The sequence below is a fragment of the Hyperolius riggenbachi genome, chromosome 7 (genome assembly GCF_040937935.1).
Source record: "Hyperolius riggenbachi isolate aHypRig1 chromosome 7, aHypRig1.pri, whole genome shotgun sequence".
Lineage (NCBI taxonomy): Eukaryota > Metazoa > Chordata > Amphibia > Anura > Hyperoliidae > Hyperolius > Hyperolius riggenbachi.
The window spans coordinates 276,334,011-276,348,134 of NC_090652.1; the positions used below are offsets into that span (position 1 = coordinate 276,334,011).

The 14,124-nt window shown below is 48.5% G+C and overlaps 1 protein-coding gene across 3 annotated transcripts in view; it reads right to left on the reverse strand.

Moving 5' to 3' along the window:
* Positions 1-14,124, reverse strand: part of LOC137525849 (uncharacterized) — a 70,922-nt gene that overhangs the window by 18,222 nt on the left and 38,576 nt on the right. For 2 of the 3 annotated variants that reach the window (XR_011023031.1, XR_011023032.1), the window contains one exon: positions 7,309-7,972. The gene's annotated coding sequence lies outside the window, so the exon portion shown is untranslated. Of the gene's footprint in view, positions 1-7,308; positions 7,973-14,124 lie in introns of those variants that run through there. The other variant, XR_011023033.1, reaches the window with a different exon arrangement.

Genomic DNA, 14,124 nt, shown 5'->3' on the forward strand with positions numbered 1-14,124 from the left:
TGAGGGCAATCTCAGCGTGTAGGCGGGTGATTGGGTGCCCGCAAGGGGCAGATTAGGGTCTGATCTGATGGGTAACAGTGACAGGTGGTGATAGGGAGTGATTGATGGGTGATTGATGGGTAATTAGTGGGTGTTTAGGGTAGAGAACAGATGTAAAACACTGCACTTGGGAGGTGAACTGACGTCGGATCTGCGGGCGATCTATTGGTGTGGGTGGGTGATCAGATTGCCCGCAAGGGGCAGGTTAGGGGCTGATTGATGGGTGGCAGTGACAGGCGTTGATTGATGGGTGATTGACAGGTAATCAGGGGGATAGATGCATACAGTACACAGGGGGGGGGGGTGATCAGGAGGAAGCAGGGGGAAGTTTAGGGAATAAAAAAAAATTGCGTTGACAGATAGTGACAGGGAGTGATTGATGGGTGATTGGGTGCAAACAGTGGTCTGGGGAAGTGGGCAGGGGGTCTGAGGGGTGCTGTGGGCGTGGGAATCAGTGTGCTTGGGTGCAGACTAGGGTGGCTGCAGCCTGCCCTGGTGGTCCCTCGGACACTGGGACCACCAGGGCAGGAGGCAGCCTGTATAATACACTTTGTATACATTACAAAATGTATTATACGATTTGTATGCGGCGATCCGGGTGCTAGTAACCCGCCGGCGCTTCCGAACGGCCGGCGGGTTACAGCGCGAGGTGGGCGGAGCCAGTCCCCGGCGGCCGATCGCGTCACGAATGACGCGATCGCGCCGCCCATGCCCCTACAAGGACCGCCGCCTCCGGGCATGAGCTGGTCCTTGCGGCATCCACTTTCCGACCGCCTCTGTGCAGTGGGCGGTCGTTAAGTGGTTAAGGCGGACACATTGGGTAAGTTAACCCAATGGGCAGACCCTTAACAAGCATGCAGATCAGATGTTTCTGGCAAATATCTGACAAGATTAGCAGCATGATTGTTACAGATGTGTGACTCAGACACTACTGATTTCAGGAAGATTAGCAGAATGCCAGGCAGCTGGTACTGTTTTAAAGGAAATAAATATGGGAACCTCCATATCCCTCTTACTTCAGGTTCCCTTTAAAGCAGGGGCGTAACTAAGACCCACCGGGCCCCCCGGCAGAAATTTTAAGCGAAACCCCCCCCCCCCCCCCCTCAGGGCTGTTTTGGGGAGCTAGAGGGGGTCGCAGCATGAGGGGAAAGTGTGTGTGTGTGTGGGGGGGGGAACCCATCATCCCCCCCCCCCCCCCCCCCTCCTCACCTCAGGCTCTTCCCTCTGCGCTCCTGTGGGAAAATCACTCCAAAAGTTGAGGAAGATTTCTTCAAGTGTTTACAACACATTTTTAGACAATTTAAGGCAGAAGCCTGGGGAACCTCCACAGCGGCACGGTTATTGGGCCCGGAGAGGGGCCCCCAGTATAAGTATCCTGTGGTGAAGCATTTATAAACAGCACTCCAAAAGTACAAAAAGCTAACTGCAGGTATTCAGATTGCTATAGAATTCCTTACAAATGTTTAAAAATTTGGAAGCCTGGGTCGCCGACGTTCTATTCTCATACAAACATATTGTATATACACACACAATATATTTAATAAAGCTTCAGTTAGACTTACTAAAAAAAAAGTCTATTAATAGCCCCCATCCTCCCCTAGCTCCTCAGTGGAATTAAAGTAGTTACCCACTAACACAGAGAAGAGGGAACATAAGACACCTCAAAGAAGTGTATCTAAACAACGCCTGTTGCCGGGCACTTTCTGCGCATGTGTGTGACATCATGAGTGACATCACGCTTATGCGCAGAGAGTGTCCGGCAACAGTCGCGCGATCAAAGACGCGTACCGCCGGCCCAGCGCAGCCGTACTACCCTAGAAGTAGTATTTGCCCATAGAGATTTGCTAGCGAACGGTTCGCTAACATCTCTACTTCTCACCACATAAAGTGCAAAAGAAAAAAAAAAAAGATGGGTTAGGTAGTGCCCCGAAATACCATTACCAGAAAGTCTAACTAGAGCTTTCTCCAGCCATCATACGAGACAGTGGAGAGATAAGCAAGTAATCTGAAAAATAAGACCTAGATAGAGCAGGACAACAGCCTGAAGCACCTTCCTGACAAAATGACAAGTCTTGCTTGGACAGGACCTCCACTCTGTAATGCTTGGAGAGTAGAGGGAAATGGGCTACAGTTCCGTCTAGTCAACGTCTGTTTAGAAGCCTGCTGGCCCCTGTTCTTTCCTTTAAACAGGACAAACATAGGACTAGTCTTCCTAAAATCTTTTGTCCTTTCCAAGAAAGCCATTAAGGATCACCTGACATCTAGAGAATGGAATTATTTTTCTCTGGCACAGAAAGAAGGTAACAAAATATTCTGTGATCTTCTAGCTGAGTTAATAGCTACAAGAAAAACACATCTTAAATAAGTGAGTAGTTTCAAACCAATCTCTTCAATAGGTTCAAAATGGAGGCTTGGTCAGACAATTGAGAACCAAGGAAAGGTCCCATTGAGGAAAAAAAAAAATCTTTTGTTTGACATCCAAGGACCTTTGCACTGCTTTAAAGAAATGTCTAACCAACCCCTCCTGAGCCAGTTGTCTATTTAACAAAATGGACAAGCTAGAACACTGAACCTTTAATGTACTTAACCACTTGAAGACCCAGACTTTACCCCCCCCTTAAGGACCAGCGCTGTTTTTTATGATCTGTGCTGGGTGGGCTCTGCAGCCCCCAGCACAGATCAGATTGCATGCAGAGCGATTAGATCGCCCTCCTTTTTTCCCCCGATGGGGATGATGTGCAGGGGGGGGTCTGATCGCTCCTGCCGGCTGGCATGTTGCGGGGGGGGGGGGGGGGGGACCTCAAAGCCCCCCTCCGTGGCAAAATTCTTCCCCTCCCTCTCCCCCCGCTATCAGTCCTGTGCAGCCTGTGACAGGATGTCCTCTGTCACATGGCGGCGATCCCCGGCCGCTGATTGGCTGGGGATCGCCGATCTGCCTTACGGTGCTGCTGCGCAGCTCGCAGACTAAATGTAAACAAAGGAGACAAACGTCTCCTGCGTTTACATTTAGTCTGCGAGCTGCGATCAGCGGTTCGCAGGCTATTCACAGAGACCCACTCCGTGATCTAACAGGAAACGGCTGCTCGCGCGAGCGGCCTTTCCTGATTAATTAGGGAAGCACCTGGCGACGCAGATGTGCGTCGCTGGTCCTCCAGCTACCACTTTGCCACCGCACGGTATGAGTGTGCGGTCGGCAAGTGGTTAAAGTCAATCTTCTCCAATCCATCCTTGAGAAATTCCAGAACAGACCCCAATTCATGCTGAGCCCTGCTAGGAGACGAGTACCAAGAACCATAAACGTTCATGTAAATAGCCTGCGTGACAGGTTTGCAATATCCTAAAATGGTATTAATAACTTATGGTATTAACTTATGGTATTTAGGTATTTAGGTCCGATCATCCAGCTCTCTGATGGATAATGAGAAAAGCATACACCCACATATAGGATTTTCGCCTTTCGCAGTTACAGAACTATCACATGAAAAAGCCTCACATGGCATCTTGCCAAACTAGTGGTCAAAGCAACAGCCAGTGAGGCCTCTTTTCCAGGGGCAGTTGAACTGTGTGCTCAGGAAGAGTTTGAGAGGCATCTCACTGCCTATCAACTGTTTGTGGAAATGAGGACTTACAGTGCCAAAGTTTGGCAGGAAGAGTGGAATGGGCATCAGCTTCAGCAAACCCAACTGAAAGCACAGCAAGGCCCAACAGCCAATGAAAAGAGATCCCACCACAGGCAGCACATATATACAAGGGTGGAGGGAGGGGTTAGTCACTCCATCTTGTGTTCTATGAGTTAGGAGGTAGACAGAGCCAGGAAGAGAACTATAGTGTCAGGGAGAGATTGCAACATAGTATAAGGTACCCATACATGACACGACTCGCAGCTATCGACCATCCCAATTCCATAATCAATGATGCTCATCACAGATTAATCACGAGTAACCACAGTGGTTACTCGTGATTCAAATGAGCTGTAATTTCTGCAGCTGAGCAGCTAGATGCGGCGGGGTTAATTACCCATAATGCCGCTCTCTGCCCAGCGTTTCAACGAGCTCACAAGTGTCCTAATGGACGCATAGCTGGAAGGAGGAAGTGCTCCATAGCGAGGCTTGCAACGCGTCCATTAGGACACTTGTGAGCTCATTGAAATGCTGGGCGGAGAGCTACATTATGGGTAATTAACCCTGCCACATCTTTTGAACCATGAGTAACCACCGTGGTTACACGTAATTAATCCGTGATGAGCAGCTCTGTCCATAATTATGAAATTGGGGGAAAAAAAAAAAAGTGCTGCCAACAGCATGTCCAGTTGAACATGCTGCAAGATGTCAGTCAGCAATGGTCAATCAGGTGCACGGCGGTCATGGCCAGTGATATTGGGATGAGCAACAGACACAACAGAAATCCCGGGTGCTGTTCCCCAGTGTGTAAATGTACCCCCTGTGTGTGCGCATTTATACATGACTTGTCTTATGTCGCCCACCACACGGTGTCCATTAGTCTTCAGAATGCGCCGCTTTTCCATACATGCCGCCAGCGCATAGCACACGATGCTTGTGTGACGTCACACACTGCATGCCGTGTGTCGGTGGTGTGTATGGAAGAGCGGCATATTCCGAAAATGGATGGAAATAGGCGTGGTGGACGACACAGGACAGGTCATGTATAAATGCGCACACACAGAGGGTACATTTACACACTGGGGAACAGCTGCGGACAGATTCCTGAGAAACTTCATGCTGAAATCTGCCTATCATAGCTAAATGCATGGCAACAGTGTTATCACCACAGATCTGGGTTTCATGAGATCTCACTTGCTCATCCCTTCCTCCTGAGACTCACCAGCGGAGTGGTTTTGGTATGGCTGTGATTTATTCTATGGTTTATTCTATGGTTTATTCTATGGCGTGTGTGCATTCTGGGAATGATTACCGTCATGAGATACAAATAATTTATTCTAACATTCAAATTTCATGAAAATTATACAGCTTGAACCTGTGCCAAATAAAAATTGACAGAATGTTGTTCTGATTGGTCCAACTTCAAGCTGCATATAACATTTACAAGTCATTTAAATGTTAAGAGAAATTTGCATCTCATTGATCATGTCCTAGTTAACTCCACCCCTAGTTAAATCCACCCCTCCCCAAATGTTAACTCCTCCCCCTCCATGCCATGGACAAGCCCAAGACTCACATTGTGTATCCTGTACAAATATACCAATAGAAGGGAAGCTCCATTGCACATTACCTATGAAGCAGTTTAGAAGCATTTAACAGTATGCTTCAGTGCAGCTGTAAATGTATCTGTCTGCCCTAGTGTGACTAGCCTTGAAGTAGGGGACACAATTGACTGTTTTGTGTGCATTTTCTGCACATAAAAAACTGAGAACTCTATAGGGCCTTTTTCCACTAGCCTGCGATTTGCGATTTGCTTCTGATCGCAAATCGCAAGGTACATTAAACTAATGGAAACTGCAGCAGCAATTTCCATTAGTGCGATCCGATTGCGATGCGATTTTGGTCAAAGCGCAATCGTCGTCCTGCCGCGTTTTGTATGCGATTGAGCTGGACTATAATGAGTATAGTAGCTCAATCGCAATCGCACGGTGGAAATTGAAACGCGATTGCGATCGCGATCGGAATCGCGATCGCAATCGCATTTCATAGTGGAAAAGAGCCCTTAGGCCTCTTTTCAGACGACAGTTGTACTGTGTGTTCAGCAAGCAGTTATCCGGCAGCAGTGAGCAGTTAGGCAGTAGCCAGCAGTTGTGAGAGTTTGTGTGGAATTTCCCTGCCTATCAACTGTCCATGGAAAAAAGGCCTGAGGGTCTGTTTCCACTACACGCAGATTGGATGCAGAAACACTCCAATGAATGCCTATGAGAAAATCTGCATCAGAAAAATCGTGTTTAGTGGAAACAGGCCCATAGGCATTCATTTGACACTGATTTTTTTTCAGTCAGAGAGCCCCGTCCAGACACAATTGGTCATCCAACCTTTTATGTACCTTAGGCATAGAAGGTTGGAGTAATAGAAGGTTGGAGTAATAGGATGCACAACCTTCACAAATCTGGCCGTATTGTCGTCGATGACAGACCTGGTGGCCGCATCGTCAATAATGGCAAACAGTTCCCGCCGGCACCTGCCGACCCTAGACGCAGAGACCCTCACGTAGCACTCACGCTAGTTCAAGATATCAAGGAACATACTCACATACATATTTACAGACATAATGACCACGTTGCCCCCCTTAGCAGAGGGCTTAACAATCCATTTTTTGTTGTTTTCCATCAAATCACGTAACGTTTCCCATTCCTCCTCATGAAGATTGTCCACGGATGCTCTGCGGCCTTTAAGTTTAATTAGATCTTTCTCAACTACATTGATTAAAAAAAAAAAAAAAAAAAAAAAAAAAAAGTCTTTAAAAATTTAAACTTAGACTGAAAGGAGGGAACTTTTTGGATCTGTTTCGTAACCCAATATCGTCAAGGCGGGGCAAAAAGAGAGAGGGACCTGCGCCAAAATTGATCTCACTTGTATCCGCATCTGCAGGTGTATTTTCAAGTACCAGATCATGTAATGATTCCAACGCAATCAAATCCTGATCAGACCACAATTGATCATCCCAACTCGATACCTGTTTGTTAGTAAGATCGCCATATAAAGCCTGCAGGAGAATCCTGCGGCCAAACATGTGCAGATCTACAATAGTATCAAATATGTCAGCATTATAGGTGGGGCAAATGCCTAAACCTTTAGATAGCAAAGATAGATATGGTGTTGGGATGAGGTCTACGTTCAGATTGATGACCTGCAAAGCGTCGGAACCCGACAGATCTTTTACCGCCCCGTGCTTATTTCCCCCCTCCCCGCTTGTGCTGCTGCTAAAAAACTGATGCTGATGATGAAGATGAGGAAGCGCTGATATTCAGGCTAGGTGTGAAATTCTTCAAGTGTGATTATTGTTTTGTTTGAAGTACAAGTAGAGTTTGTGGTCAATTAAGTCTAATGAGGTGATTTCTTATCTGTTGCTCTGGGTCCCCAGTCCTTTCATAGACTGAAGAGGTGCTATTTTAACCCTCAAATGTAAAAAAAAAAGATTAGGTAAACTGAAAGGTGTATATATATATATATAAATAAACCACATTTTTAGAATGCATTTTTAATTTGCTATAGAGCTGCCCTGGGAGTTAAAAAGGATACAAAAAAGGAGAAGGAGGAGCGCTCCATAGTGTAACAAAGCTTTATTAAAACAAATGCGCAAATAAAAAAATCACTTACTAGATGTAAGTTGAATACAAGCATGTAGTCAGGCTTTGCAGCCTTAAAATCCTTCCTTGGTGGGGGCACTTCAGACTACCGTGGCCATCGGAGTCGAGTGGATCAGGTGGAAAGCGACCCTCAATGCTCCCCCAAGGGGCAAACGTGTGCTGGTAGTGTTATTATGCGTTTCTGCGTTTAACGCCTTCGTCAGATAACATGTTAAAATACTTTACCACCCCAAAACAATATGATAAGGGCAGCACGGTGGCGTAGTGGTTATCGCTCTCGCCTTGCAGCGCTGGGTCCCCGGTTTGAATCCCAGTCAGGTCAACGTCTGCAAGGAGTTTGTATGTTCTCCTCGCGTCTGTGTGTGTTTCCTCCGGGTACTCCGGTTTCCTCTCACATCCCAAAAACATACAGATAAGTTAATAGGCTTCCTCCTAAATTGGTCCTAGACTACAATACATACACTGCACAATACTTACGTAGACATAGGACTATGGTAGGGACTAGATTGTGAGCCCCTCTGAGGGACAGTTAGGCGACAATATACTCTGTACAGCGCTGCGTAATATGTCGGCAGATGTGCCTTCCATCATCTGTTGCTCCTCTGTCTGCAAGTCCTTGCACTGACCGAAGAGGTAGAAGGACACCGCTTCATTTAACCCCTAAATGTAAAAAGATGAGGTAAAATGAAAGTTTTAATAATAAACCACATTTTTGGAATGCATTTTTAATTTGCTATAGAGCTGCCCTGGGAGTTAAAAATGATGCTCTGTTCACTTTAAGGTGGTGTCACAGGAGCCCTAGTGGCTGACCGCAATTGGCCTCCTAAGCGGTGCCAGCGCACAGATCGTGCGAACTCTGGTCGCAGTCAATGCGCAGGAACCGCTAAGAATTAACCGCAGACAAACCAGAAGGGAGCCTGTGAGATACGGGTAATTACAACGGACTGACTAGTCCTGCGAATAAAACGGTTAAACACACGGTATTCTGTCTAGCCAACAACAAACAAACAAACAGTAGCGTCTCTTCAGAGACCCGGGATCAGTTCTGTGTGTGCTGATAAGCAGGGTAGCGGACAGTGAATATTCACAGCAATATAAATAATTTATATATACAGACAATTATTAAAATCAACAATTATTAAAACAGTAATAGCCAGTATAAAAAATAAAAGAAGGGAGAAAAATACTTAGTTCCTGGAAAGATGTCCTTTTTGTGGGAAAAATCAGAGTTCTGGGTTTCAATCAAAGTTCAGAGTTCAGACCAGGTGGATGCCAGCATATCCTCAAGCTGGCACCGATGAGTTCAAGATGTTTTCAGGGTGGAGGACACTGAGTTTGGGTCTTCTGCCATTCTTATGCCCCTGATTCAGTAGGAGGGAGTGAGGGCGGGCCCCCACACCCCCTTAGAACATGAGATGAGTCCTCCCCTTGTCCTGGGAACCAGAAATCATACCTTAACCATATATGGGCTCTACCTCACAGAACCGTACAGGTCAGGGCAGATTTACTAATATTTTCAGGTCTGCCTCGATGTACCCAGCGCCCTGATACCAGACATGAGGGGTGGGACCCCTGTGGTATCATTAGGGCACTGTTGAACTGCCTAACTGGCAGTCTTTACCTCAGAATGTTCTGAAATGTTCTCAGAACCAACGCCAGACAGGGCCCTCCATGCTGTTAGTTTGGAGGGTCTGCCAGCCTGGCAACACAGAAAATATGACACATATAACAGTTTATGGAATATGATCTACCTCTGGGATTGATAGCAGGTCATTCCTAGGTGAGGTCCCTTTTGAAGCTGGCAGCAGCAAGCCACATGTCAGCTCCCCTGCTGGGGGAAGGAGTCGGAGGGTCTGAGTTTTCCCCCAACTAGATTGCTTCTGTCATGGTCTATACCTGATGGATGGGCCATCAGCACAGCTTGAAGCCAGGGATTCTCTGGGCCCAGGCTCATTAGCATATCAAAAGAGCCATCCTGCAGTTCGGCTGATGCTACCTCTCTGCTGGGAAAAGACTCAGCTGCTCCTACACACTCAACCCAGATGGTATCTGTTTGAAGCGCAATCGATGCAGAGAATCGAGTGCGATCGCTTTTCTTCACGGGCGGTTACAGGACGCGCCTGCGGCCCCGCAACCGTCCGTGACAGGGGCCATACATCTAGCGATTTAGCTGCACTATCGACCATGTGATTCTATCATTTTATAGAATCGAGAAAGAATCGAGTGTGTTCCAAAATTCCCATTCCATGAAAAGTGGCTAATTTCATGTTGAATTGACCAGCTGGATGCAAGATATCGGCCAATCGCATAGGAATCGGCTACTGTTCACGTCATTAAAATGACAATCGAAATTTGCATTCAGAGCATGGAGACAACATCGGTCAAATCGAATGTGAATCGCATAGGATGTAGTTTGCAGTGTGTGGGTCACTAGTCGATCAACTTTCTATCAGCCATACTGAGGTCGATGCCTTAATAAAGTTGATCGCTTTGTCAATTGAATCAGAATCCCTAGCCGTATGGCTAGCTTTTCCACGAGCAGTTGATAGGCAGTGAAATGCGCCTCAAACTCTCACAGCTGCACGGTAACTGCTTCCTGATAACTGCTCACTGCTGCCTGGTAATAGCTGTGCTGTGAAAAAAAAAAAAAAAAAAAAAAAACAACAAGAGTGTCCCCTGCCTTGAGGACCAGTGTCACAAACAAATCTGTGTCAATCAGTGATGTTTACTGCTGACACATACACAGTGCAAGTCACCAGGATTTTTAATTTGTTGCACAGGAAATAAACTTCATGAAATCAATCCTGTGCCTGTACTGGCGTCGGGACGCACTACTGCTGAGTAGGGGGAGCATAATCAGCCTCTCACCCAGCTGATTAATTTAGGAGTCTCCATGTGCATCGCTCGTTAGGAATGGTCCACATTGGCTGGGGGAGCATACATGAATCAGCTGGGTGAGAGGCTGATTATGCACCCCCTACACAGCGGTAGTACATCTCAACGCCAGTACAGGCATGGGATTGATTTCCATTTCTGCTGTGCGTCTCCTCTACTGGGCAGACTGTATGACCAGTGGTGCACATCCAGATTCCGGATAACCGAACTACCCAGATAATGCGAAATTTTTCAGCTATCCGACCTTGGATCCGAATTCCTTCGCAAATCCGAATAGCACTACGCGGATATTTATCCGCAACCCGGATATCTGGTTGGATATCCGTTGGATATCCGAATCCGGGTACTGAAGCCATGGAGATGACGTCCATGATGTCATTGAGCCAATCAGAGGGCTCCCAGCAGAAGCCCTAGTAACCAATCACAGAGGGAGAACTCTGGCCAGCCCCCACTGTATGTAAAGAGGTGGCCATGTTGAGGGAACTCGTCCTTGCTTTGTGACTGCTCACTGAGAGACATCTCCAGTGCTGTTTGGCTAAAGCAAGTGCTTTCTACTGTGTTAAGCCTAGTGTTTTTGCACATTAACACCTGTACTATAATACTCTGATTGTTGCAGTGCTGTTCAACTTCATGGGCATGGAGGGCCATTTTTTTTTCTGACCCCATGGTGGAGGGCCGAAGGTTCTTGCTGGAGCCGCAGCCCCCCCCCCCCCGCAGTAAAAAAAAAATGCAATTAAGGCCCGGTTCACATTAGCGGGCGCCGTCCGGAATCGCCGTGCCGGACCGCATGCGGGACGGACGGAACGGACGCACGGCATAGCAATGAAAGCCTATGCGTGCGTTCACATGCGTCCGTTTCGTCCGGACCGGATCCGGACTCCGGCATAAGACCCAACATGCGCTATTTTTTGGTCCGGCTCCTCCGGCAGCCGTATCCGGGGCGGAGCCGGACTGCACCATCCGGCCAATACAAAGCAATGAGAACCGGAGAGCGCACAACACACTGGCTAAAAATCCGGATGTTCTACCCCACTTCCTATGCGGATTGTTGCGGCGATTTTGGATGGGGACCCATGGGCAAGCATTTTGGAGTGGAGCAGCAGTGACTTTAAACGAGCTGGAGATGTTGGCAGCATGTCTGAGGTGGAGGTGAGTGCTAAACAGCGGAGGGCCTGATTCCACAGGTCCACCTTCTGCTGACCTCCCAGACCCCAACATTTTATTTTATTTCTACTCTCTTTTGCCAAACGGATCCGGATCGCATCCTGATGAACACCTGATGCAACCTGACCGGATCGGATCCGGATCAAAACCGTACGGTTCCGGTCCGGATCCGGTCAGGTCATCCGGTCCGTTTGGCAGAGAACCGCAAGTGTGAACCGGGCCTAAAGGACAATTAGATTGGCAGCACTTTCCACAAAATGCAATGCAATTGGCAGCAGATGCCCACAAAATGCAATTCAAGAGGTCATTGAAGTTGCGCGCGCTGAAAAACAAGGGTACCGTTCTGCGTAGCGCGCCGCGCCAAAAAATGGGTGTGGCCACGGGTGGAGACAAATTTACATGAAGTTAGCAATGTGGGACATTAGATCAGGACAGTGGTGGCAAACCTTTTGGAAGCAGAGTGCCCAAACTGCAACCCAAAACTCACTTTATCGCAAAGTGGCAACAGCAATCATGATGCCCCCAACAAGACAAATTTAGCAATCATGAGGCCCCCAACAAATCATGAGGCTCCCAACAAGACACATTCAGCAATCTTGAGGCCCCCAACAAGACAAATTCAGCAATCATGATGCCCCCAACAAATCATGAGGCACCCAAGAAGACAAATTCAGCAATCATGAGGCACATAAATAGACAGCATTTCACATAAATAGGCAGAATGCCCCCTTAATATGGTTGACACCTCTCACCTGGCTTTTAAATTCTCCTCTACTGGCTGCTGTGCCTGGCAATAGTGTTTTTGGCTGGATTGGGGATGATGTGTGGGCTGAAAGGCCTTGCGGTGATGCTGTGGCCGGGCTGGCGGTGATGCTGTGGTGTGGCCAGCTGAGGTAGGGACAGGTGCCCCCCAGTTAGATAGTGACAGGTGTCCCCCCAGCTGAGGTAGTGACAGGTGCCTCCCAGTTAGATAGTGACAGGTACCCCCCAAGTTAGAGACAGGTGCCCCCCAAGTTAGATAGTGACAGGTGCCCCCCAGCTAGATAGTGACAGGTGCCCCCCAAGTTAGATAGTGACAGGTGCCCCCCAGCTAGATAGTGACATGTGCCCCCCAAGTTAGAGACAGGTGCCCCCCAAGTTAGAGACAGGTGCCCCCCAAGTTAGATAGCGAGGTGTCCAGTCCCCGTTACCTGTCATCAGCGCTGTCCTCTCCCGTGTCCCCGCTGGCGCTGCCTCAGCTCAGACCTCACAGATCGCGGCGACTGAAGAGAGCAGAGTGCGCATAGCACCCGCGCGGAGGAACTTCACATGCGGAAGTGACAAATGATGTCACGTCCGCATGTGAAGTACTCCGTGTATGCGGGTACTACACATGCGCACTCTGCTCTCTTCAGTCGCCGCGATCTGTGAGGTCTGAGCTAAGGCAGCGCCAGCGGGGACACGGGAGAGGACAGCGCTGATGCAAGCCAGCGGGGACACGGGAAAGTGCGCGTTTTGAGATTGCAGGCATGGCGCCTATAGCGGAAGCCATGCCTGCAACTCAGGGAGACGAGCGGGCCGCAGCTGGAGGCCTGGCGGGCCGGATGCGGCCCGCCAGTTGGACAGCGCTGGTTTAGGGAATAGGATTACTGTATTTGTAGTTATTTAGTACACCACACTAGACAGGCACCCTAGTGAGGGTAGACGTGTGCTAGGCTGATATGGCACTGTAGTTCAGCAGCTCCCAAAGCATGAAGAGTAGAGATCAGCAGCACCACGAAGATGTATTTAAGCTCTTTATTGCATAAAAGATAAAAGCCCAGGGACAGCGACAGATGCTGTTTCGGAGATGAACTCCTTCCTCAAGCTGTATAGGCTCACACAAGAGAAATAACCACCACAAAGCATTTATATACATTCTCAATAAAGTTCACATGGACCAATCACATAACACCAGGATACATGTGAACACCAGTGTCCAATCATAGAACAAAGCATAATGAGAGGACCTGATGGAAGACAGATATTTAAAGGGATACTGTAGGGGGGGGGGTCCAGGGGAAAATGAGCTGAACTTACCCGGGGCTTCTAATGGTCCCCCGCAGACATCCTGTGTTGGCGCAGCCACTCCCCAATGCTCCGGCCCCGCCTCCAGGTCACTTCTGGAATTTCTGACTTTAAAGTCAGAAAACCACTGCGCCTGCGTTGCCGTGTCCTCGATCCCGTTGATGTCATCAAGAGCGCACAGTGCAGGCCCAGTATGGTCTGTGTCTGCGCAGTAGACTCCTGGTGACATGAGCGGGAGCGAGGACACGGCAACGCAGGCGCAGTGGTTTTCTGACTTTAAAGTCAGAAATTCCAGAAGTGACCTGGAGGCGGGGCCGGAGCATTGGGGAGTGGCTGCGCCAACACAGGATGTCTGCGGGGGACCATTAGAAGCCCCGGGTAAGTTCAGCTCATTTTCCCCCGACCCCCCTACAGTATCCCTTTAAAATGAGTAGCCGTTGCAACAGCCAGGGACGGATCTAGGGGGGGGGGGGGGGGGGCAAGCGGGTATCTTGCCCCAGGCGCAGTTTGTTGAATTCTTAAAAAGGCAGCAAAATGAATGGCAGCTTAAGCGCCAAAACCTGACCTTGCCCCAGGCGCAACTTGGTCTTGATCCGTCCCTGGCAACAGCACAATTTAAAAAGTGTCAGACCCATATGGACCAGTCAGCACTCACCAGCCTAAGAGAACCTGATGGGAAACCACAGCTTAGTCGTATCGCTCCTCCC